Raw genomic sequence first — 23,582 nt, 5'->3', positions numbered from 1 at the left:
GGGTGGGTGGATGGATGGATGGGTGGATGGTGGGTGGGTGGATGGATGGATGGGAGGATGGATGGGTGGATGGGTGGGTGGATGGATGGATGGGGGGATGGATGGATGGGTGGATGGATAGATGGGTGGATGGATGGATGGATGGATGGATAGATGGGTGGATGGGTGGGTGGATGGATGGGTGGATGGGTGGGTGGAGCCCACAGGGTCATGAAGCATTTTGTTCTTGTCTAACCAACTGAACTCCACCAGCTGTCTGTAACCAGAAGTTTCTATTGGAAGACTGAAATTCCTGGTGTGTTTGACAGGAGTGAGGGCAGCTGGAATAGATGGGCACATGAGTGTGGCATCTCTGCTGGGCCGCATGGATGGGAGCAGAGAGCCCTGTCCCTTGGGACAGCACTGCCTGGGCTGTGAGGCTGCCCCCTGGACCCATCTGCAGAGCTCAGAACAAAGCCTGGGCCGTCTCAGTAGACTACCTCGCCCTATAAACCATGCGTGTATTTATGTAACACTTCAGGCCTGATGGAGACCAGACGTGACCAAATGGAGGTGTGGGCTGCCCTGGGATGCTGGAATGCCAAACCAGACACCTTTTATGGCTGTTCGAGTTCAGCAATCTCTCTGGAAGTCTTAGGTCTGAGCCCTGATACACATTCACGAACTTCATTCTTCTGTGAAACAGAAGCATCTGGTACCCCCTGTTTCATCTGCTACGCTTATGAGAGGAGCACATCCACGTAGAATTTCTATTATCAGTCATCTTAGGGCAGGATGAGGGACGTGGGGGAGAGGAGCCATCCAGGGACAGAGCTGGGTGGCCTAGAGCCGGTTGGTACTCTCTGGGACCCACTTTTCTGATGATAATTTCAAAAGTTCCTGTTTATTGAACACCTGCTTTGTTCTGGGCACACACGCTTAGTGAAAGTGACTTCTCACCACCTCAGCTCTAACTCACACGGGCACATGGACATAGGGCATGACTTGCCAATATCACAATAGTCGGCAAGGGGCAGGTGTGAGTCTAGGCATCCTGAGCCTAAAACACCTTTCCATTACTAGAAAGTTCTCTGTCCTATCCTCCAAAGAGAGCATGGCCAGGGACTCTGAGGGGGGTGCACACACATCCCCCATCTGGGGCTTTGGTACAGACACTCAGAGGACTCCAAGCAAGAACCCTGCTTGCCGTGCACCCCAGTGTTCCCCAAACTAACCGTCCTCCCCGAATCTGTGTCCTCTGAAACTCCCAATAGTGTCCTCAAGAACACCGATAGACCTTCACGTGCAAACGTCTGCCGAGGACCTAGCCCGTGCCCGTCCCCTGGCCCCCCTGGCCACTGTGCTCGGGGAGCTTCCATCGTAGTGATGCTGTGGCCCCACATCGCCCTCCGGTTGCACGCCTGCCTTAGGTTTCCAGAAAGCTCCTCTCCCCCCACGTGTGCACACTCACTGCCGAAGTACTTTACATACTGTAACGCTGGATTCTGAAGTGGCATTTGCCCAGTGCTATTTCTCCAGGGAACAGAAAAAAAAAATGTACACAACAGGACAATTAGGGTTTTGCAGCAAACTTTTAAGAAACATCGGGTTGCAGACATTCCAATCGCTCAGCAAAATCTGCCCTGAAGTCACCTCCAGCTGCCACCCCGGCTTCCCTCCGCTGCGCAGGCTCTGGGGCGGGAGCCAATGCCCGGTTCCGGTCACACACTGCGTGCCTTGGGTAGGCGGTTTAGGTTCTGTCTCCCTCCACGGCAAGACACCTCCCCTGACAGTACTGGGCTGCAGGAAGGAGCCCCCAAGAAGAGCCCATATCCATCGGGGCTACACTGAACTGGGTGAGCAGTCTGCAACGGCCAAGCAGGTTGTCTGAGGCCCTGCTTCCGACCGGTCTCATGTGCCAAAGGCCCACAGGGCTGTGGGCCATCCCGCACACAGCGTGTCCTTCAGAGCCCCGAGACCCCCCCCAGCTCAGAGACAGTGAGACCACCCCCCGCAGGGTGACGTTCTCTGCAAGGTATCATGCTGTCCACACCCACAAGGGGCAAGAGATGGCCACGTAATCTGCAGTCACTCCCCAAGCTGATGGGGTCTGCGCCCTGTTACCAGCAGTGACCTGCAGAGCATGCGGTTCCAGCACCCGCCTAAGACACACATGAATTCGGAAAACCAAGAGCAGAGGGACCTGTGGCCCTTCTGATACACAAGAAAAATATTTCAAGGGAGGAAACAGGAATCTTGTGAGCACATGTAAATCTGGAGCTCAACCCAGGCGAGCAAACCCTAATTGACGGGCTAGCAGCACACAGCTCACCACTCCTCCCCGGCTTGTGGAGGAGGGGTCTGCAGCGGTCCGCGTTTCTACTTACCCTGTCTTTTTAGCTGCCCAAACTCAAACAAACAAAACGTCGCTGTGCCCAGATGGAATTTATGTGAAATGTGTCCTAGCGGTTAAGAGTCTGCTTTTCCTTGCTTTCTTTCCATGACAGCATGTAGAAGTTACTTTATTGAATTAAGCATAAATCCAAACTCCATCAGATAGGATTTTGAAAGTAATGAAGGACCGTACACACCTGTCACCCTTTTACCCAGATCTGATGAACTTTTTGTTTAAACTTAGTTTTACTCTGATCATAAAGATCAGCTGTTTATTAAGTAAGATGTGGAGAATACAGAAAGTACCAAAGAAAAGAATAAAAATCACTTGCGACAGCCCCACCCTATCATTGTCTCTCTACCAGAAATCCTGATGGTCTTAAGGAGTCAGAAGCACTGTGACCCTATAACCCACGTCCTTGGCAACATCCACGAGGTTGGCACTATAAACGCTTTTGGGCACCAAAACTGTGTTTCTTACCATAAAAGAGGAAAAATGGACAGTTTCATATGAATTTGATACCTTACCAAGATTGCTACCCTCACCCTACCATATCTCAGAAAACTAGCAGTTTCGGGTAGCTGAATCTGTTTTAGCAAAAGCTTCACTTAGCCCAACGCCTGGTGCGAAACGCTGCTCCCCGTCCCTGTAGACAGAAGGTCAAAGCCTGAGACCAGCGGGACTGTGTCGCCTGCCCGACGGGTGAGACCCTGGGTTTCTGCCCAGCTGTGGGGTGGGAGTGCCATGGGCCAAACACAGTGTTCTGAAACCAGAGCCGGCAGGGGCACCGAGGGCCAGCATGAGATGGCCTGCAATCAGCCAGGACAAGGGCTCCCAGGGCCACATGGCACACAGTGCATGCTCCTGACCCCACAGAGGAAGGGGCCACACATCGTCCCAGGGAGAAAGTCGCTGGTCACGTATTTAAGTTGCAGACTCCCCCCGCCCCCCAGCAAGGCGCTCTCCAGATGCTGCCCGCCCCCATCTCCACAACGCCAGCCTCCGTGCCCACGACACGCTTTTCCTCTTGATGTGTTTACTGCGTGGGGCATCCTTCACCCCCAGTAGTGTCAATGGAAAGGCGGGCACTGGAGTCTCTTTTATCTGCATCTTTATTCTCAGAATGCTGCCTGGCAAAATGAGTGTCAAATAAGTATTTGAGGAATAGAAACATGAATAAATGAAGCACATTATTCTTTTGGAAAGGAAATGCAGCCCACAGAAGCTCAAGGGGAGAAGCAGAAGGTAGTGATGGTCCACAATGGGAAGAGCTAGGGATGCTTTTGATTTTTGAGCGGGAGCATTTCCGTCCCAGCGGCGCCCAGATTCCTGCAGAGAATGCATGGTCCTGGCAAAGCACTTGGAATGAAAAGTGACATAAAACACAATGTCAAGGCTGTGCTTTTTTCCCAACACTTTGTGTCAATCTATGGCCAGAATATAGAAATTTGAGCAAAACAGAATGCTAAGCATTACTATAAAATATAACCAACGAGTTTGACAGATAACGGAAAGAGTATTTGGGGGAACTTTAGACACTAATGTCTGTATTCATATTAGGTAGAGTTAAGATGCCCCGGAAAGTGGCTGGGATGGAGAACAGAGTTTAAGCGGGTCACTTAAATCAATCAATCCAATCATAAAATATGACGTAATTATCATATTTGGGAGGAGGGATGGAGAGAGGAGAAAATGTCCGGAATTCATGATGCATAGTCAGGAAGGAACATCTAAAACACAAAAGCAAGCAGGACGTGTGAGCGTGTCATTTACAAGGTGGGAGACAACTGCCTGAAGTGTCAAAACAGGTGGACAAGAAGGGGAGGGACAGTCCTGAGGAAGGAGGGGGGCTGCTAGACATGAGCTTTGCAGCATGAATGGACCTCGTCTCCTTTCAACACTGAAGAGAATTATTTAAATTACTAGTAAAGAGCTTTCCCAGGGAAATTACTACAAAGGAAATCTGAACCAGCCTCTCAAAGACAGCTCTGAGGAACAATATCCTTCAGCTCAAAAGTCAATGTTTGGAAGGCATTTTCCGCATTATCCAAAGACAAGGAAGACCCGCTAGATCTGCCAAGAAAGCGATCACTGGCAATGTCCACCAAGATGGCAGGCTGAACAGATCTGGATTTCCCACCACGACAAAGGCAAAGACGATGGCCTAGAATCCAACATGCAAAACGCGTAGCCTAGCTCACAAGAACATAAAGGAATAGGCTCAGAACCAAGACGGAGCTTGGAGCAGAAACTGGCCCAAGGCAGGACTAGGCATGGACCCCCGGCCCCAAGTGTGGAAGCCGGGATTCACCCCCGGGGGACCGGCGGTGGGACAGAGGTGCCCAGATCAGGCTGGGAGCCACGAAGCACTCCTCACTTTCTCACGAAGGTGCATGCAAAACCCCATGGCTGGTCCAGGGAAGCAAGACAAAAGCTTCCCGTGCACCTAAGACCTGGATGGGCAGAAGTATTAAGTGGTAAACCAAAAACCCAAATCTGTGCCATGCACACCTTTACACGAGCCATTTAAGACAGGCGTTATCAGCTGAGACATTAATAGAGAAGAGCCGTGGTCCCCTGGCGGAAGAAGGGCCCCCGCCCTAACTCCAGATTCTCGGAGCTTGAGCAGAGAAACGAACGCTCCCCGCCAAGGAAGCACTCACAGGGGAAAACAACAGAACAAAAGAGAGAGTCGCAAACATGGAGCCGCATGTCAGGAATGACTCACGTGTACTGAATCCTGGCTCTGCTCCAAGGCCTCAGTCATCTCGTCACTCTGCGCGTCACCTTGCGAGTTTGCATCAGCTTCTGCCGCACAGCAAGCCACCCCCAGAGCTTCAAAGGACACCTTATTTCTCAGAGTGCTCTGGGTCGGCGAGACAGTTCTTACAGGTAGGGGCAGATTGGGGGGCCCGCTGCACCCCCACACCCGTCAGAGGTCAGAGGGCAGTGGGGTGGGGGCCGGATGACTCAGATGGCCCCTCGCTCAGGTCCGGCGGTTGGCTCAGTGTCAGCCGGGGTCATTCAACCTCACAGGTGCCCAGGTATCTCCCGCTGGTCACTCCACCCATGTCCGCCCTCCGTCCGGCCTGGGAAGGCTCGTGTGCGTGGGCTAAGCCAGCAGCCCCGCGTCCCTGGCTGTGGTTGAGAAACCCCAGCAGGAATCAGCGAGAGAGATGAGAGCGAGGTCAGAGAGCTTATTCCCACAGATTCCTCCCTGAGGCTGCCTTGGACTGACTGCAGGTGCTTTCCCTACCTGCCTCTGTTTCCCTACTGCTCGTTCTGGGTCCTTCGCTGCCTCTCTGGTTCCTGCAACACCTCGTTAGCACTCCTTCCGTTAACCACCCCCTAGAATAGCCTAACGTCACATGCCATCTATTTCTTGCTAAACCCTCACTGGTGCTGGGGGCGGGGGGGGGGTCTCGATCTCCAAGCCTTTGCAGGAGTCAAGCCATTGGCCCCTTGGTCTACACCAGAGACAACCAGATGATCACAGAGCATCTTCGAGGCCACCTCCTTGTCAGCCACTCAGGATGCGATCTGGGGGGCCCCTGCTGAACTTGCCCTCCCAGGCTCCTTGCCCTCCTTGGTCACTCCCAGCTCAACCCACTAATCCTTCCCTGGCCTTGCTCAGTGTCCCCGAATCACTTCTCACTGAGAACCTGCCTCTCTTGTCCTCCAGCCTGAGTCCCAGAATCCCTCCGGGCTTTACCGCACACCTGCAGCCCCTCACAGGTGCATCTGACCAGGTGTGCAATCCCACTCCCATCCCCCGGGCTGACGTCACCGCCTCCCGACTCAGTCAGTCGGGCAGCCGCTACCTGGCCTCTCCTCCATCTCCCCACGGACACCCCCAACTTCATATGTCCCGAATGAACGCATCCACCACAGCCCACGCCGCCCTGCCCCACCTCCCGCACGTCAGTGAGAGTCCCACAGAATGTCAGCTCTCCCCCTCGGTGGGCTCCGCTTCCAAAACAGATCCCAAACAAGCCCCTTTTCCCCTTCCCACTGTCCCATGTGGATGACCCCAGAGCCTCCCAGCCGGCCTCCCTCCTCCAGCCCCCATGCCCTCCAGCCCAGGCACCACGCCAGACGGAGCCCTTTCCTCTATGGGGGAGTCCGAGGGTGTCGCCCCAGCGTCCGGCCCTCCATGGTGACCCAAGTCATTAGACGCAGCCTGACGTCTGTGTGCTGACGCTGTAAGCTCTTCCCGGCTTGCCCTGCTGCCGACACAGACCACCGTCCTGGGCCTCCGCTCTTCTCACCCTGCGTGTGTCCAGCTAGCCCATGCAAGTCGCTTCCACCCGAGGACCCCGCACCCTGGTGCCCTCCCTCCGGAATGGCCTGCCCAGTGATCTGCGCATCTCGCGGCCTCCCTGGGGGTCAAGGCTTCAGAGAGTCCCCTGTGACCCCATGCAGAGAGGCCCCGCTGCCAGGCTCTCTCTAGTCCAGCGCCAGAGCACATCCACATGGTCGCACACACATTTTACTTGAAATTAAGGTTTTGTGTGTCTCTACGTTCTGACACTCGCTCTAAGTCAACGGGGAAGAGGCAAGGATCATTCTGCCGTGAACAGGTTCCTCTTGCCGGCAGTTAGAACAGTACAGGGTAGTAAATAAATTCAACTGCAAGTCAACTATGAAACCTCACTGCACTCTGGAACACTGCAGCCACGTTCCAGGAACCCCACGGTATCAGCTCCTCAAGGCGCCGCCCCAAGGACCACAGCGTGCACACTTACCCAGGAATCCCCGTCTCCCAGCCCCGGAGGCTGGAAAGCTGAGATCCAGGCGTGGACAGGGCTGGTTTCTCCCGAGGACTCTCTGCCTGGCCTGCAGACAGCTGTCCTCCCTGTGTGTCCCCTCTTCCTGTGAGGACCCCAGACAGACTGAATCGGGGCCCCCATACCACCTCATGTTACTTCAATCACTCTGTAAAGTCTCACTATGAGGTCCTGGGCGTCAGGGCTTGAGTACTTTAGGGGCACGGGACAACCCAGAGCGCCCACCCAGTGTCCAGAATGCCTGAGCAGGCAGGACTGAGTGGAGCTGAGGACTGCAAGGCGGTGGTGGGCACCCAAGCGACCCCTTCACATGATCATGCTTCCTCAGGGTTTGGAGAGAGGGTTACTGTAGTGGGAACTGGTCACAGCCGCCTCATCCCACTGCCCCTCACTCACACTGCCCCTCGGGCTGGAGGGCATCTGTGTGCCTTTGTGCATTTGGGATCCAGACAATGGGAAGGGGATTTGGGAACTTGGGAGCATGCTTCATTTGATCTCTGTTTTGTTTGTTTGTTTTTTAATTAATTTTCTTTTTCTTTTCTTTTTTTTAAGATTTACTTATTTATTTTAGAGAGGGAGAGCACGAGCAGGGGGAGGGGCAAAGGGAGAGAAGCAGACCCCCACGCTGAGTGCAAAGCTGATGTGGGGCTCAATCCCACGACCCCGAGATCATGACCTGAGCTGAAATCAAGAGTCGAACGCTTAACTGACTGAATCACCCAGCCGCCCCTCTAGGGGTTTTTTTTGTGGTGTTAGTCACCTCCGTGGATGGTTAACCTACTGCTAACCACTGCAGGCTAGGAATGACTTCCTGGGATGTCCTCCTGCCCCCTGTGCCAAGCCCTGGGATCGTTCCCTACAGCAAGGAGGGAGAGGGGGGCAGGCGGCAGAGGAAACAGTCTGAAAGGCGCAGAGTCTCCCTGTCATCACACTTATAAACTGTGGCATTCCTACTGATGTCTGGTCAGAAGAGAAGTGTTCTCATGTCACAAAAAATGCTCCAAACGCAGTACACTTAATTATAAACATAGCATACATTTCCCGCATTTTGATGAGAATCACGTGCAATGCAACATATCAGAACTTATTTCTTGGGGCAAACAGCCAGGCCGTGAATGCGCACCCTATCCACCCCGACACAGCAGCCCCAAAGTTAGGGATTCTAATGAATCACGTCCTTGGGCAGCAGCTGTTTCTGAGGAAACATGCAGATTGCCACCAGTGCGGGAATAGTTCCCACGTGCTCCGCAAGGGGATTTACGAAAACATGTCATTTTTATGACATTGTGACATACATGGTATTTGTCAGCTTCTGGAAATGCATGACTTATGGTGACTTCTTTTCCAAGAACACTGTCTGACTGACTTTGCGTCTATAGCTCTGTGCCCTGGCTCTGCCCCGGCCCCCACCTCCAACTCCTATGGCCCTCCCGCGGAGCGGCTCACGCAAGGACGTGTTTCAGAGCAGTGATGCGCCCATGTGGAGGGTCGGTGATGGGAACATGGCCAGTGAGCGCAGCGGCAGCTGTGGGGACAGGAGAGGGGGTGAGGGCACAGAAGTGAGGCCCACAGGCAGGGAGCATGGAGGACTCAGCCAGGGGGGCCCGACCCTGGACCGAGTGATCTATATCCTCCAGGATCAACTGGGAAGGCTGCGGAACGAGCTCGCATCCAATCACGGGCTTGACGCCCAAACACCAGGGCCCCAGGCAAGTCTCCTTGCACCTGTGAGCCTCTGTCTCCTCCTTTAAAGAGTGGGCATGAACTACTGGGTATTTACCCCAAAGATACAGATGTAGTGAAAAGAAGGGCCATATGCACCCCAATGTTCATAGCAGCAATGTCCACGATAGCCAAACTGTGGAAAGAGCCGAGATGCCCTTCAACAGATGAATGGATAAAGAAGATGTGGTCCATATATACAATGGAATATTACTCAGCCATCAGAAAGGATGAATACCCAACTTTTACATCAACATGGATGGGACTGGAGGAGATTATGCTAAGGGAAATAAGTCAGACAGAGAAAGACAATTATCATATGGTTTTACTTATTTGTGGAACATAAGGAATAGCATGCAGGACATTAGGAGAAGGAAGGGGAAAATGAAGGGGGGAAATCAGAGGAAGAGACAAACCATGAGAGACTATGGACTCTGAGAAACAAACTGAGGGTTTTAGAGGGGAGGGGAGGGGGGGTTGGGTTAGCCCGGTGGTGGGTATTAAGGAGGGCACATACTGCATGGAGCACTGGGTGTTATACGAAAACAATGAATCATGGATCACTACATCAAAAACTAATGCTGTACTGTATGGTGACTAGCATAAGATAATAAAAAAAATAATAAAAACAAAAATAAAGTTGGATTTTTATACTGAAAAAAAAAAGGAGTGGCATGAGTGGCCCTCACTTCATGAGTTTGGGTTGGGGGCTTGAGTGAGATCATCATGTGATGGTGCTTTGCAGACTGGGCTCCTTTTCCAAGTGTAATGAGGTGTGTGAGAACACATGATTTTGATTTTTTTTTAACTGATTTTTAGCAGATTCCTTTCTGCATGGAGCAACACTCAGAAGTGGGAGGAGGGGCGCCTGGTGGCTCAGATAGTTAAGAATCTGCCTTCAGCTCAGGTCATGATCTCAGGGTCCTGGGATCAAGTCCCACATCGGGCTCCCTGCTTAGCAAGGAGCCTGCTTCTCTCTCTGCCTGCCACTCCCCCTGCTTGTACTCTCCCTCTCTCTCTCTCTGGCAAATAAATAAATAAAATCTTTAAAAAAAAAAAAGAAGAAGAAGAAGAAGAAGCGGGAGAGGAAAAAAGAGGCCAGGAGGGATGGCCCTTGCGCGTCCCTGGAGTGCCGGCCTCAGAAAGATTCAAGACAGGATGCTCCAAGCAGGGTCTCGCCAGCACAAGACATAGGCTGGGCCCCCTGATGGGCCACAGGCAAGGGGGTCGGTCTGGTCCCTGATTCTACTGGTTTCTAAAAAGCTCCTTTAAACTGTGTTCAGCAGAAAATAAACTCTTAGGAAGGGGAGACAGGAAGCCAGACTTTTAAATGGCAAATGGATCCCTTGGATTCAGCTGGTTTGAACTGGTTAGAGAGGGACAGAGTTTTGTTTTCCCCCATTTGGTGCTTGAGGTTGCAAGAGGAGGGCATTTAGCGAAATCGCTCACCGTTAATAACGCATGCATTAAGACCTTTGGGTTTGGTTTGGGGGTGGGGTAGGTGGGACTAGTGAAAAAGTCATACCTTAGGGGAGAATGGCGTGTGTAGGAGCTGAGAGCCTGGGCAGAGAAAAATGCAGGGAAGTCCCCAGCGCTCCCAGTCCGGCAGGATGCAACTGATTCTGGAAGGGTGGGCCCACATGGTGCTGCTATCAGAGACCTAGATCTTCCAGAGACATTTTTTCTACAACACGTGCAGACATGCAGACTAATACTCGCTAAGGGAGCATGGCTGTTCAGTTTGCGTATCTCTCCAGACCACACGAAGTCATGTTAACCGTAATTGGTTCAGACCCTGGGCTGGAAAGGTGTCAAGGCCATTGGAAGGTGGGCATCCCGTTAGCAGCACACGTATGCGTGTCTCCCACATCCTGCCCAGGAGCCATGCACCGTCCTGGGGTTCTGCAAAGATGGCTGCCTTCTCCCTGCACACCCCCAGCTGTCAGCTCCTCACCTTGTCACTGACCTCAGCCCAAATCCACCCATCTCCGTGTCACTTCTTTGGCTGGAAATCACCTGACGTGATCCCCAAAATAGAACCCCGTTTGCTACGGCGCCTGGGTGGCTCAGTCAGTTAAGTGTCTGACTCTTGATTTCAGCTCAGGTCATGATCCCAGGGTGGTGAGCTCGAGCCCCGCGTCATGCTCTGTGCTGGGCTTGGAGCCTGCGTCAGATTCTCTCTCTCCCTCTGCCCCTCCCCACCCTGCTCACGTGCTCGCTCACTCGCTCTCTCTCGCTCACTCGCTCTCTCTCTCTCAAAAAAAAAATATATATTTGCTAAAAGATAAATAAAGAAGAAACAGTTAATAAGAAGAAGAAGTTAAAGTCACCCCGAGGGCTCCCGATGGCAGAGCTTTCCAACACAGGTCTGCCTCCCCCAACTTTTCTCGTTGTTATTTATATTTTCTAGAAGAAGAAAGAACCAGTGTGAAAACTTTCTGGAAAAATGTTCCTACACAGAATTATGCGTTCCAAAGGAACTTAATTTTTTTCCCCTAAATGTCCTTGTTTCAAAAGGATTACTTAGGGAACAAAGTAAAATAAACAACAGCAAAAAATCTCTTCATATTATCAAATTCATTAAATCCCAAAACACGTTAAAAATAGTGCAAAATTGTTGTTTCCATCCTTTCTCTTAAAATGTTATGTATGGTCCAAAGTAGCCAATGAAAGCTATTTGCAGGAATCAAACTGCCCCAGAGCCTCGTGCTGGGTGCTGTGGAAGGTGGACAGCAAACGTGGTTCCAGCCATCTCTGCCAGGTCACATCTGCATAGATGAGCTGCCACAGTGCCTTAGTACATGCAGATGGGACTCCATACCCGCCTCTTTGGCCCAAGCCTTGTGAACTGGGAAGGACCTGTGTGCAGGCAGTGTGGGGGATAAATACGTTAATCCACACCATCTGAGCAGTGCCTGACCCGCAGTCACGAGCGCTAGCCATCCTAAGTGTCTTTGCTCATTTCAGTCCAGTGACAGCCAGCCGTCAATTATGCAGAGATCAGCTCCTGGGGGCACACCACTCAGGCAACATGTTTAACCTTCTGCTTCATGCTTTTTGGGTAAGTTTGCTACTTTATGAAAAATGTCATCTGGGACAGAGAAAAGATGAAGCCAAATGGATTCCATTTTCTTCTTTCTAAAAAAAGATGAATGGGGACAGTAAGGGAGGTTCTGCAACTAAGGCAGGGGACGGCCGTGGCCAGGTAGCCCTGCCCATGGAGTCAAGGAGTTTGAGCTTCATTGAGGGGCAGTGAGGAATGTCAGCAGAGCACACCCAGCTCTGTGCATCAGGAGATTCAGTGGACAGCATCCATGACAGCCCAAGGATCCATGCATCCTGGTGTTCAGGCCCTGTGACCCTCTCCCCTCAATATGGACTGAACCTAGTGAATCACTTCTAATGGACAAAATACAGCAACGGGGGTGGAATGGTCAGCTTCCTGTGGCTCCTATCTGGGATGCCTCTCGTACTTTCCTCTTGCTCCTGCTGAGTGAAACCAGCTGCAGTGGTGTGAGCTGCCCTGTGGAAACCCATGAAGCAGTGTAGTGAGCTGGGAAGTGAGCTCTTTCCCAGCTGAGCCTTCAGATGGTCCAAACCCCACCAACACTATTGAAGCCTTTGAAAGACCCTGAGTCAGAGACACCCCGCTAAGCCTTGTCCTGATTACTGCCCCACAGAAATGGTGAATTAATAAATGTGTGTTATTTTAAACCATTAAGTTTGGGGCTAATTTGTTATGCAGCAGCAGATAGCTAATACACATAACTATTCCGGCTAGTATAGGTAATACATTGGGGTCAGACTGGATGGAGGAAAACCAATAAAATGGCGGCCACAGTAAGGGAGCAAGGGAAGACCCGGGTCTGACCTAGGGTAATGTTGGTGATGGGGGCAAGAAGTGGTCAGAGAACACCAAGGTCAGGGAACAATGCAAAGGCAGACTTGGGATGAGCACAGCAGATGCATGTGGTGGATCCCATATGTTTGCTAGAAGAAAGCTGTAAACATGACTCTGAGCTATTAAGTGGCTAATGCAAGAGGAAAATACCACTGGTTACAAAATTCACAATTTGTAATATAAAAACAAACCATTTTCCAAGGAGCAGTCTAATTATTACTTAACCTAACATCAGAGAGAAGTTATTTCCAAAATTCAAAACAAGGTACTGCTTCTTGTGGAAAGGGTGTCCTCTACCTCCCATGGCAGCCGATGGCGTTAATCCCACATAAAATCCAGTCAGGGCTTCCTAGTCCTTACTACGGGGCAATCAGGGCACACCACTGATGGATCCAGGCACAGACTGTTGGCTACCCAGGAGGAGACTTGGACCCCATGCCCATTCTCCGCTTAGCTTTTGTCGAATGTCCGGCAGCACAGAGTTCAAGGTCATGCTCTCTGGTGGCAGCTGGAGGTGAACATTGAAGTGTGAACACTGAAGTGTCAACCCAGGCAAAGAGAATGGTCTCTAACTGTCACACTGGGTGGGGAGAGGGGGATGTTCAAAGGGAAAGAACATTCTAGAAACAGTGAACAAGTAAATTTGGACTCACTTTAGCTTCCAATGTTCTACAACATGGAGACAAGCTTAAGGTTAGCCTAGAATATTCAAAACAAGTGTAACAAAAGCCATGAAGGTCCCTGCCACAGTCAAACTCCCATGTCTGTGGCCAGCAGGGCCCCGGGCTGGTCCTATCCCTGGACCTGGTGGGACAGGCTGGGTAGGACCAGGACAGAAACGTTTAGCTTCAGGAGAGCACCAGCATTCCACTGTCACTTTGGAAAGCCTCACACTGTGAATTCCAGAGAGGGATGGACATGAAGGGAGGAAAGTGGGCTAGCATTTGTTGGGAGGAAGCAGTGCTGGGAGGTGACCTGACACATCCACTCCAAACTCTAATGGTCTGTGATGGCAGCCACGTCCTGCTGATGCCACCCTGGGAAACTGGAGAAAGCACCACAGCATCTGTCTGAAGATGCAGGAGATGGGGTTGCTGGGACTTAACGAAGGTCCCAGAGAGCAGGGGGACACTGTGGTGAGCCAGGCACCCTACACAGCTTCGCCTCTGCAGGGATGTGCCGATGTGCAAAGGCTGAGGACTCAGTAGGACAGAGCTGTGGAGACACAGGGACCAGGGCCTGAGAGACCAGTCATCTGACAAGCAGAAGATGCAGAGACATGAGTCTGACCTTCTGAGCCAAGTACTAACCTGGGACATTTGCAGATTTTAAAACACTTGTTGGTGTGGTGGACTGAATTGTGTCCCCATGAAAGTCATATGTTGAAGCCCTACTCCCCAGTGTGATGGCCTTTGGGGTGGGCGGAGGCCTTTGGGAAGTAATTGGGTTTAGATGAGATCAGGAAGGTGGGGCCCTCGTGATGGGGTTAATGTCCTTATAGGAAGAGACACCAGAGATCTTGACTCTCCCTCCTCCATGTGAAGACACAGAGGGAAGGGGCTGTCTGCAAGACCAGAGGAGGGTCCTCAGCAGCACCAGACCACACCAGCACCCTGATCCCCGACGTCCAGCCTCCCAAACTGTGAGAAAAAATGTTGTCTAAGCCATCTAGCCAGTGGTATTTTATGATGGCCGCCAAGCAGACCAAGATAGCAAAACAAACAGAACTTTGGTAAACTCGCATACCGAGGGATTGGAGTTCTGTGCCTGCCTCTGAGCAGGATCCTTGCAAACTCCCTAGGCTTTGTTAGGACCCCAAGACATGACACCATGCCAGGATTCCACCAGGCCCCAAACCAGCTCAATCCGTAAATGAATGCGTGTGATCTGCACCCCTCTATCAGCATGCCAGAAACTAGCTACCATGAATCCTTCCTGGAGGCGATGTTACCATCTGGAGGAGCATGGTGCATAAGAAATAGAACTTGAGACACATAAATCATTTTAAATTTTCTGGCAGCCATATTTAAAAAGTAAAAACAAACTGGTGAGATTAATGTTAATAACGTACTTTTCTTAACCAACATCTTCAAAATATCATTATTTCAAGATACAACCAATATAAAAATTGAGATATTTCACATTTTTTTGCACCAAATCTTTGAAATCCAGTATTTTACACAAAACTAACCACATTTCAAGGGCTCAGTAGGCACCTAGTGGCTACCCTATTGGACAGTGTAGACAGGACTGCCACAGTTTCTTATGTGCAATGTCTACCATGCAATGAAAAGTTTCCAGATATACCGAAAGATAGAGCCAAGAGAAAAAATATATATAACAGATCCAGATAGGAGAGCGATCAGACACAGACTTTAAAATAACTGTGAGTCATATGTTCAAGAAATCAAATGACAAGATGGGGACTTAGCAAAAAACTCAAATTGATAAGAAAGAAATCAAATGGAAATTCTAGGACTGAAGAACCCAGTGACCGAAATCAGAAGCTCGATAGGTGGGTTTACCGCTAGATTGGTTACAGTTCAAGAAGGGATCAGGAAGCTGAAAGAGAGGTCAATAGAAATACCCAGAATGAAAGAGAGAGAATTTAAAGAGCAATAAAGGACAGGGGCATCTGGATGGCTCAGTCAGTGAAGCATCTGCCTCCGTTCAGGTTGTGATCCCGCGATCCTGGGATTGAGTCCTATGTCGGGCTCCCTGCTCAGCAGGAAGTCTGCTTCTCCCTCTGCCTGTTACTCCCCCTGCTCGTGCTCTCTCTCTCTCTCTCTCTCAAATAAATAAATAAAATCTTCATTTTTATTTTTTTATTTAAATTCAATTAGCCAAGGTTTGATATAATGTTCAATGATAACATCTTTTTAAAAAAAGAGCATAAGGACAAAAACCATTTAGGAAAGAAGAGTGACACACGGAGTGGCCTAATGTCACGTCATTGAAGTGTTAGCAAGGAGAAAGAGATGATGATGGGAGCAGGATTCGAAGGGAGCCTGCAAATGTGAGAGGTTCAGTGAGCCCCACACAGGTTACATACAAAGAAAACCCGACCTAGGGAGCATCATGGTAACCTGCAGAAAACCAACAACAAAGAGAACGATCTTCAGAGTCACCAGAAAAAATGTCCTGGCACGTTCACTTCAAAGGGGCAGCGGTGAGGCTCACAGCTGACTTCTCAGCAGAAACCATGAAAACAGAAGACGGTAGAGGCATCTTCTCAGTGCTAACGGGGGAGAGGTCAGAGGTCATGCCCTACATTTCTACAAATGAAAAATGAATTCCTATCTGTCTCTTGATGACACACTCAGCTTTGAGGAGAGTTTTTACTATTTTATTTTAGCCTCTTTGGCTCTTTACTGTCAATTAATCTTTTGCATCTTCTGCGTCCTTTATGCAACCAAAGCACAGCATTATATGAATTCCAATTCCAGGGAAAAAAGTTAATATACTACTGATGAAATCATGAATCTTGTCTTTGAAAACTGTATTTCATTAGTGGAACTTTCCTCTCATCAAAGGCTTACAAGCCAATGAGGTCATTGCCAACTCTAGCTGCACATTGTAGTGACTAATTAGAATGGTATGTGGTTTCTAAGCACTGAAATATTTCACTGACATGGCGAGTGAGGTCATTGACAGCCCCAGGCTTTTCAGTGAGGCTGCCTGAGCAGGAATCCAGACTCTACCTCCTATTCACTGTGTGATCTTAGACAACTTACATAATCTCTCCAAACCCTGGTTTCACATATGACAAAAATATCCATACCCTAGGAGTTTGTGAGAGAGAAACGTAGCAGTCTCAGCACAGTGGAGATTTTGTTTTTTTCTGACAGGCATGGAATCCAAGTTTCCAATAACTTGGCAATACTAACAAAAGAGGAAAGTTCTTTGGGCAATGAGCACCCTCAACACTCACCAATGGCACCAGGGACATGGCGCACCCACCCTCCATGAGGCGTGTTTCCCTGGGACCATCTCACCATGGAGCAGGATCCGTGTGTCCCTGTTAGCAACAAATTGTTTCTAAAAGCAAGAAAGCAATCACTTTGTAAAACATTCCCACATTCTGCGGGGCGCTGGGGTCCCTGACACCAATGACTTCCAGAAGTGCAGAACTGTTTTGTGGTGAGTTTGTGGGTGTCTGTCGGTGGTGCTCTTGCTCTTGCCCCTGCCTGATGCGGGGCAGCGATGTGAAAGTGAGGCTTTATCTTCTGGATTTGGGTTTCTGGTCACTGGAGTCTTCCTCCGATCCCTTGCTTCTGTCCATAAGCTCCATTTCTCGCCCTCAGCCAGGAGCAATGGTACGAGCTGAGACGTGGAGGCCGGAGGGGATGAATTCTTAAACAATCCCTCCGACAATTATGGTTGACCCTTGAACCTAACGGGTTTGACCTGCACGGGTCCATTTATACACAGATTATTTTCAATTAATACAGGACATACTGCAAACGTATTTTCTCTCGTGATTTTCTTAACATTTTCTTTTCTCTACCTTACTTATTATAAGAATACAATATATAATACACACAACACACAAAATATGTGTTAGTCGACTGTTTATGTTATGATAAGGCTTCCAGTCAACAATAGGCTGTTAGTGGTTAAGTTTTGGGGAATCAAAAGTCATATACAGATTTTTGACTGTGTGGGGAACGGCACCCCTAACACCCATGTTGTTCAAGGCTCAACTGTGTCCTAAAGTGGGACAAACTCACTAGAGTTCATTTTAGTTTCATCGGAACAATTACAAAAGTAAGAGAAACATGGCATGATTTTTTAAATAATTTTTTTCAGGAACTGATAAGCAACACATGCACTGCTTGGATTCAGTTTTGTAATTCTAATGTCTTTACATAGAGTGTGATCCAAACCATACTGCTGAAAGCCCGGATTCTATTTTTTTTCAACTAGACAATGCATACTGATGATCTCTACCTACACTTTTTCTCTCTTAACCAATGAAATATTTCATTCTTTTATGCACATGTAACCTACAGTATAGAAAAATAGACATATACAAATGTGGACATGTATCATAAGTCTGCACACATATCATGAAAGTCAACCTCTGATGTATTCACAAAATGAAAGCTTTCGAGGAAATCAAGAAGAAAGTAACCTAACAGGTGACAACGTCTCCACTCCCCCAGGCATGGAGGATGGGGTCCCACCCTTCACAGCTCAGCCTCCACCACAAAGCTTCGTCCTCTGTTTTAAGGACTGTGGCTGGGCACTAGATTTTTTTGTGGGGGGGTGGGAAAAATGTTCTGCTGCTGAAAAGTCAAAAACAAAACAAAAGACAAAAAAACCAGTTTTCAAGTAACAATCTCATCCTTTATAAAAATTCAGCAGACGAGAACCCCGACATGCAGGACTCCGCCTGTCCACGGCTCATGTGGGGGTGCGCTGTCATGACAAGGCAGAGGTGCTGAGCTGAGACCAGGAGGCAGCTGTGAGCTTGCCGGCAAGGTGAGCCCAGAGTCCCACGTGGGAGAGAGACCCTGACGTGGGAGCAAGGAGCGATCCAGAGACAGGTGTGGGGGGCACCTCTGGTCAAGAGCCCCAGGCCCCCGTTTCTGCACGTTAAAGGTCCTCGTTGGCTGTTCCCTTCATGCACACAGGGGTGCTCCTCGGCACCAGGCCAATGACACCCTCCTCCTGATACTGTACCTTTCCTCATGGGCCTCTTGCAAGTACAAGAATATTCACTTGATTGTACTATTCTTGTATTGTTCTTTCCCATAGCCTTGCCTCTCCTTTTGAAGGTAGTCTTTCTCATGGATTTTTAAAGTGTCCTTTCTCTTATTCTGTTTTTCTGAAATATTTCTGCTTCCTTTGAATGCTGCTATATGATATGTATTTGTACCGCTCGGTTTTTATCCTGTTGCCTTCTGAAGCACAAAGCAGATCAATCATTAAATTCCTCCCTGTCAATTTTTTTGAGAGATCACAGCATCCAAACACTGAAAGAGGCTTCATGGGGATAATACAAAGGCTATAAGGAATGAGAAGTGGTCCCTGACCTTGAATAAAGGGTGAGAGGGATAGAAAGACCCTGCTGATTAATACCTCACACAGCCAGGACTCAGCTCAGCATTTAAACCATTCCTTGAGTTCCAAAAGGCCCTGAGTAACATCTGTGGAAATAGTACTTTCTGCAACCCCTGTTTAGTAGAAAAAGTTTTCATCTCTTCTCCAACAACTTTGAACCGTGTCTTACAGCCTACCACATAGTAAAGTCTCAATTAAATGTTTTAGGAGAGAGAGAAGAATGGGTGATAGATGGATGCATGTATACATGCATGGATGGGTGGGTGGATGGGTGGACAGTGCATGCATGGATGCATGGCTCGATGGGTGTGTGGCTGGCTGGCTGGCTAGCTGCCTGGATGGGTGGTTGTGGGGACAGATGAACATATGGGTGGATGGGTAGGTGAATGGGTGCATGGATGGATGGATAGATGATAGATAGATAGATAGATAGATAGATAGATAGATAGATAGATGTACTACTTTATTTGACACTGGACATCCCAGTAGGGAGTCAGCCAGGTGTGGCATCCTAAGTATGGCTGTGTCTACATGAAGGAGTAACTTAACCTTTCTGCATCTTGTTTCCTTATCTGTAAATAGAGCCAGTATAGGTCCATGATCTCTTACCTGAAATTTTTGTGAATTTATTAGGAATTCAGAAGTTTCCATAAGAGGGTCATATAGTATATTACTATACTTCTTTGCCACCAAATGAGTTATGAAAAACTTTTGGTTTTCAGAGCATTTGGATCTTAGCATTGAATGTAACCGTATGAATTTGTCTTTACCCTAGAGTTCATTTGAGGATTGCCATAGACTCATAAGCATGTATGTGGTTTTACCTGATGATGTTTTACCTTCCCCATAATACTATCTATAATCATCATGAAAGTGAGGACCATGTTCAATATGATATGCCTGGACACAGCAGGTGCTCAGTAAAGACAAGTGGGAGGAAAAGTAGGAGGAACTTCTGACTTCTACATGTCCCTGCACCACGATCTGCCAATAGACCAGTGGGCCCATGCTCTCAACATGGTGGACACGTCGGTTCCTGTCTTCCTTAACCATCCACATGCACCTCCATTGGCCACTTCCTTCTGGAAGCACTCTTTTCCTTCCTTGCTTCCATGACATGGCATCTTCCTGGTTTTCTCCCCTCTTCATCCCTGTCTTCTTTTAGAGTGCTTCTCCCACCTTCCTGTCCCCCAGATGTCAATACTTAGGTTTCTGATTTCAATGCTCCTCTCACCCCCCCCAAACTCTCCTCAGGATATCTCACCTGTTCTCTGAGTTTGATTATAGCACATATGCTGATGACTTCCAATTTATGACTATCCCCGAGGAAGAGCGCTTTTGAGCTTTCGACCCATATGCCTGTGATGTCCGAGACATCTGATAAGCACCCAATCCCCACATACTCAGAAGAATCCACCTCGTTTTGTCCAAACTTAATATTCTCCCTCTGTTCTAACGTCAGTGAAACGCACAACATCACCAGGACGAGAACCTGGCAAGGGGTGATCCGGGGACCCCTGGGGATCCCCAAGATGCATTCAAGTTTCCACAAGGTCACAAACGAGCATGGGCAAAAGCCATTCAAAACAAGAGAGAGCAATGGATTTTACCATAATAGAATGCAAGTTTGTGGATATGGTTTCAGCTTTCACTTAGCAACTAGCCTTTAAGAAACTACCACTTGTTGAATTTTGGTGTAGTATCAAAGAAAAATATGCATAATGATCTGAAAAGACTATTAAAATATCCGTCCCTTTTCCAACTGCCTATCTGTGTAATTCAGACTTTCTCTGGGTACATCAGCCAAAAAACATTCCCCAAAGACTGACTGTGGAAGCAGATGAAACCATCTGCTTCTTCCATTGGGCCAGACCTTAGAGATATTTGCAAAGAGGTAAAATGATACCCTCTTTTTGCCTGAAGCTTTTTTGGTTTTTGAAAATATAGTTATGTTTCATTAAAATGTGCTATATTCATATGTAATGAATAACTAATCATTGTTATTTTTAATAGATTAAATCATTTTTTAGATTTGTCTTAATTTCTAATTTAACGAATATTGGTAGATACAACCCACAAGAACAAAAGCTTTTTATTTTCGAGTATAAGGGGAGACCTGAAACCAGAATGTTTGAGAACGTAACCAGTTTCCTTCTCTCTGATCTAAGCCTTGCTGGCCAGAGCGCAGGCAAGGTGAGGCCATTACCATCTCCCCCAGGAAGCCCCCGAGTGTGTCCCACAGCTCGGGGGTAAGCCGGGACGCAGGGTCTTTGTGATCCTCCAGGCTGACGCCTTTACTTCTCCCTCCCTCTCTAAGCTCCACCCAGGCCGAGCGCCTCGCATGCTCTGTCACATTTGCTCACTGTCTCTAGAATGTTCTCTCCCTACCACCATCCCTTCTAATGAGTCCATGAGGATGCTGTCAAAACCAACTTAAGTTGAGCAACAGAGGACCTTTATTGGCTCATGTTAGCCAAACTGTTCAAAATGAGGGCTGGCTTTTGTCAAGGGCTGAGTGGCGGCTCTCTTCTGCCTTCTGCAGAAGACGCTTGTCACGTGGCCAGCACTCTTCGCAGTGGTCTGATAGTGCCAGCAAGCCAGGGACACACACTTCCCTATCGCGCCCGGTGATTCACTCTCTCTTCTCAAATACTCGAGGGCTTCCCTCCAGTAGAAGTACCAGTGATAACCAACAACCTGGGTCCCCAAAGTCCACAGCAGATGGCCCCCAAGGACTCCCACTGCACAACACACTTGCCTGCCACTGACGCTTCCCGCTGAGCAAGGAGCCTGACGTGGGACTTGATCTCAGGACCTTGGGATCATGACCTGAGCTGAAGGCAGACGCTTAACCCACTGAGCCACTCAGGCGCCCCAAAAGGCAGCTCTGGATTAATCAAGTCATGAGAAGGCTTCCAGATAAAAATCTCAGTTTCAAAAAAAGTGATTTAATATCTTTTTAAAACAGACGTACAAATGCGCCGGGACCGGACCGCATGTGACATATTTTACGCAGCTCGTTGCATTGATCCAGAACCCAGTTAGATCTAAAAAGCCAGAACATGCCACCGAGCCCCGGCTGTGCCTCTGACGTCTGGGGCCCTGCTGGCTCTCCCAGGGCTGGGCAATTCTAGAGACAGAAGGCTGGACTTACCTGCAGACACACTCAGGGGCAAGCCAACTCTCCAGAGCCCGCCCCACCACCTCCTCTATCTGCACTCATGCTCTGGGCCACTCTCACTTCCCCCGGTCACCCAGGGCCAGGTGCCGACACCTGGGACAGCCCCCTACCCCAGAGCCTGCTGGAGTCATCCAGACTTGCCAATCCTAAGCCTGCCTAGGCTGCCTCACCTGTTCCTTCCCGAAGAGACCGTAATAAAGACTCCTGCCCACCTTTCCCCCCCAACCTCTGCCTCCTGACCAGTCCCCTTGCTCCCCCCATGTGCTCCTCCTATCAGGAGCCAAACTCTGCACACCGGCGGGTACAGGAAGAGTGCGGGGCGGCCACTAACTCCTCTGAGGCCTGAGGGCCATCCCGCTGAGGACACTGTGAGCATCGGATGAGACAGGACAGCTGCTTTGTAAAGGGCTTTCATCGTGATAATATCATCTTTGCCCCATAAGCCATCAGCATCAGTCCGTCTTGAGGTGCTCTAGGCAAACTTGCATGCTGATCTTGTTCCGAGCAAGAGAGCCACAGAGCCAGCCAGGTCCCTGGTTTCGGGCTCTAATGTGGAACGGGTCACTCGTCTATGCCATGCTTCTGGTCAGGCAGAGACCAGCACTGCTGTGTTGAAACTGCATGCTAGAGGCCACAGCTAATTTAAGACAAGTGAAAACATTGGAAGTCAATCCCAGAGAGGCCGGGCGTCAGACGGCCACGTTACATGTCAGAACCAAGGGAAACGGGGCCAGAGCAGAACGGAGTGTGTAAGTGATGCCCGCCTTTCCTCAGAGACGGGACCGAGTCGTGCCTGGGCCGATTCCTTTCTCACAAGACCTGGAAGCCATCTGCTTGGCTCACAGCCCGCCGATGGTTAATTTTACTGAGGCTGGGAAAAAACGTGTGGGTGGCGCTGAATGAAAGCTCTTGTAATACGTGGGTGCACGAACGCATCAGTGTGCAGAGGCAGACCTTTCCGACTTCACGGCTGGGAGGCTCCATGTGGGGCCCGGCACGGTGCTCTGACCAAAGGTGTGGCCAGAAACTCCCTCCTGCCTTGGTCAGTCAGACCCAGGTCAGCGGGTGGTCTGTCTTCCCCTAAACACTGGTGTTGAACTGGTTCCCCTTGTTTACTGTCCTACTGACATGCTTACGAATAAGGCAACAGTCACATATCCTAACAGAAACGGTCAGAAGAGGTATTGCTGTTTCAAGACCCCATATTCAGACATGGGAGGTTGTCTGTAGCCCAAATGTAGCAGAGAACATGCTATTAAGTGAGGTTTATGCATTGCGTCTATTACAACCCTATCTCCGGGGTCCTACCCTATAGAAGGAGACGTTGTATTTACTGAGGGCCTCCACGGGCAAGACGCCATTTACATTTGATGACTGAGTGATTTGTTGGCCCAGCTTGCCAGACATGCAGCGTGCTGGGGACACAGAGACGAGTAAGACAGTCCCTGACCGTGGGTCACTCTCAGGCCAGGCAGGGCTTTAAAAAAGAAAAAGATTAGAGTCCCGCATTTCTATCATAAAATTATGATTGTGGGACTATGAAGCTAAAAA

This window comes from Leptonychotes weddellii, chromosome 14 (assembly GCF_054177405.1).
Source record: "Leptonychotes weddellii isolate Sample4059 chromosome 14, ASM5417740v2, whole genome shotgun sequence".
Taxonomy (NCBI): Eukaryota; Metazoa; Chordata; class Mammalia; order Carnivora; family Phocidae; genus Leptonychotes; species Leptonychotes weddellii.
This window is presented reverse-complemented; position numbering follows the sequence as displayed.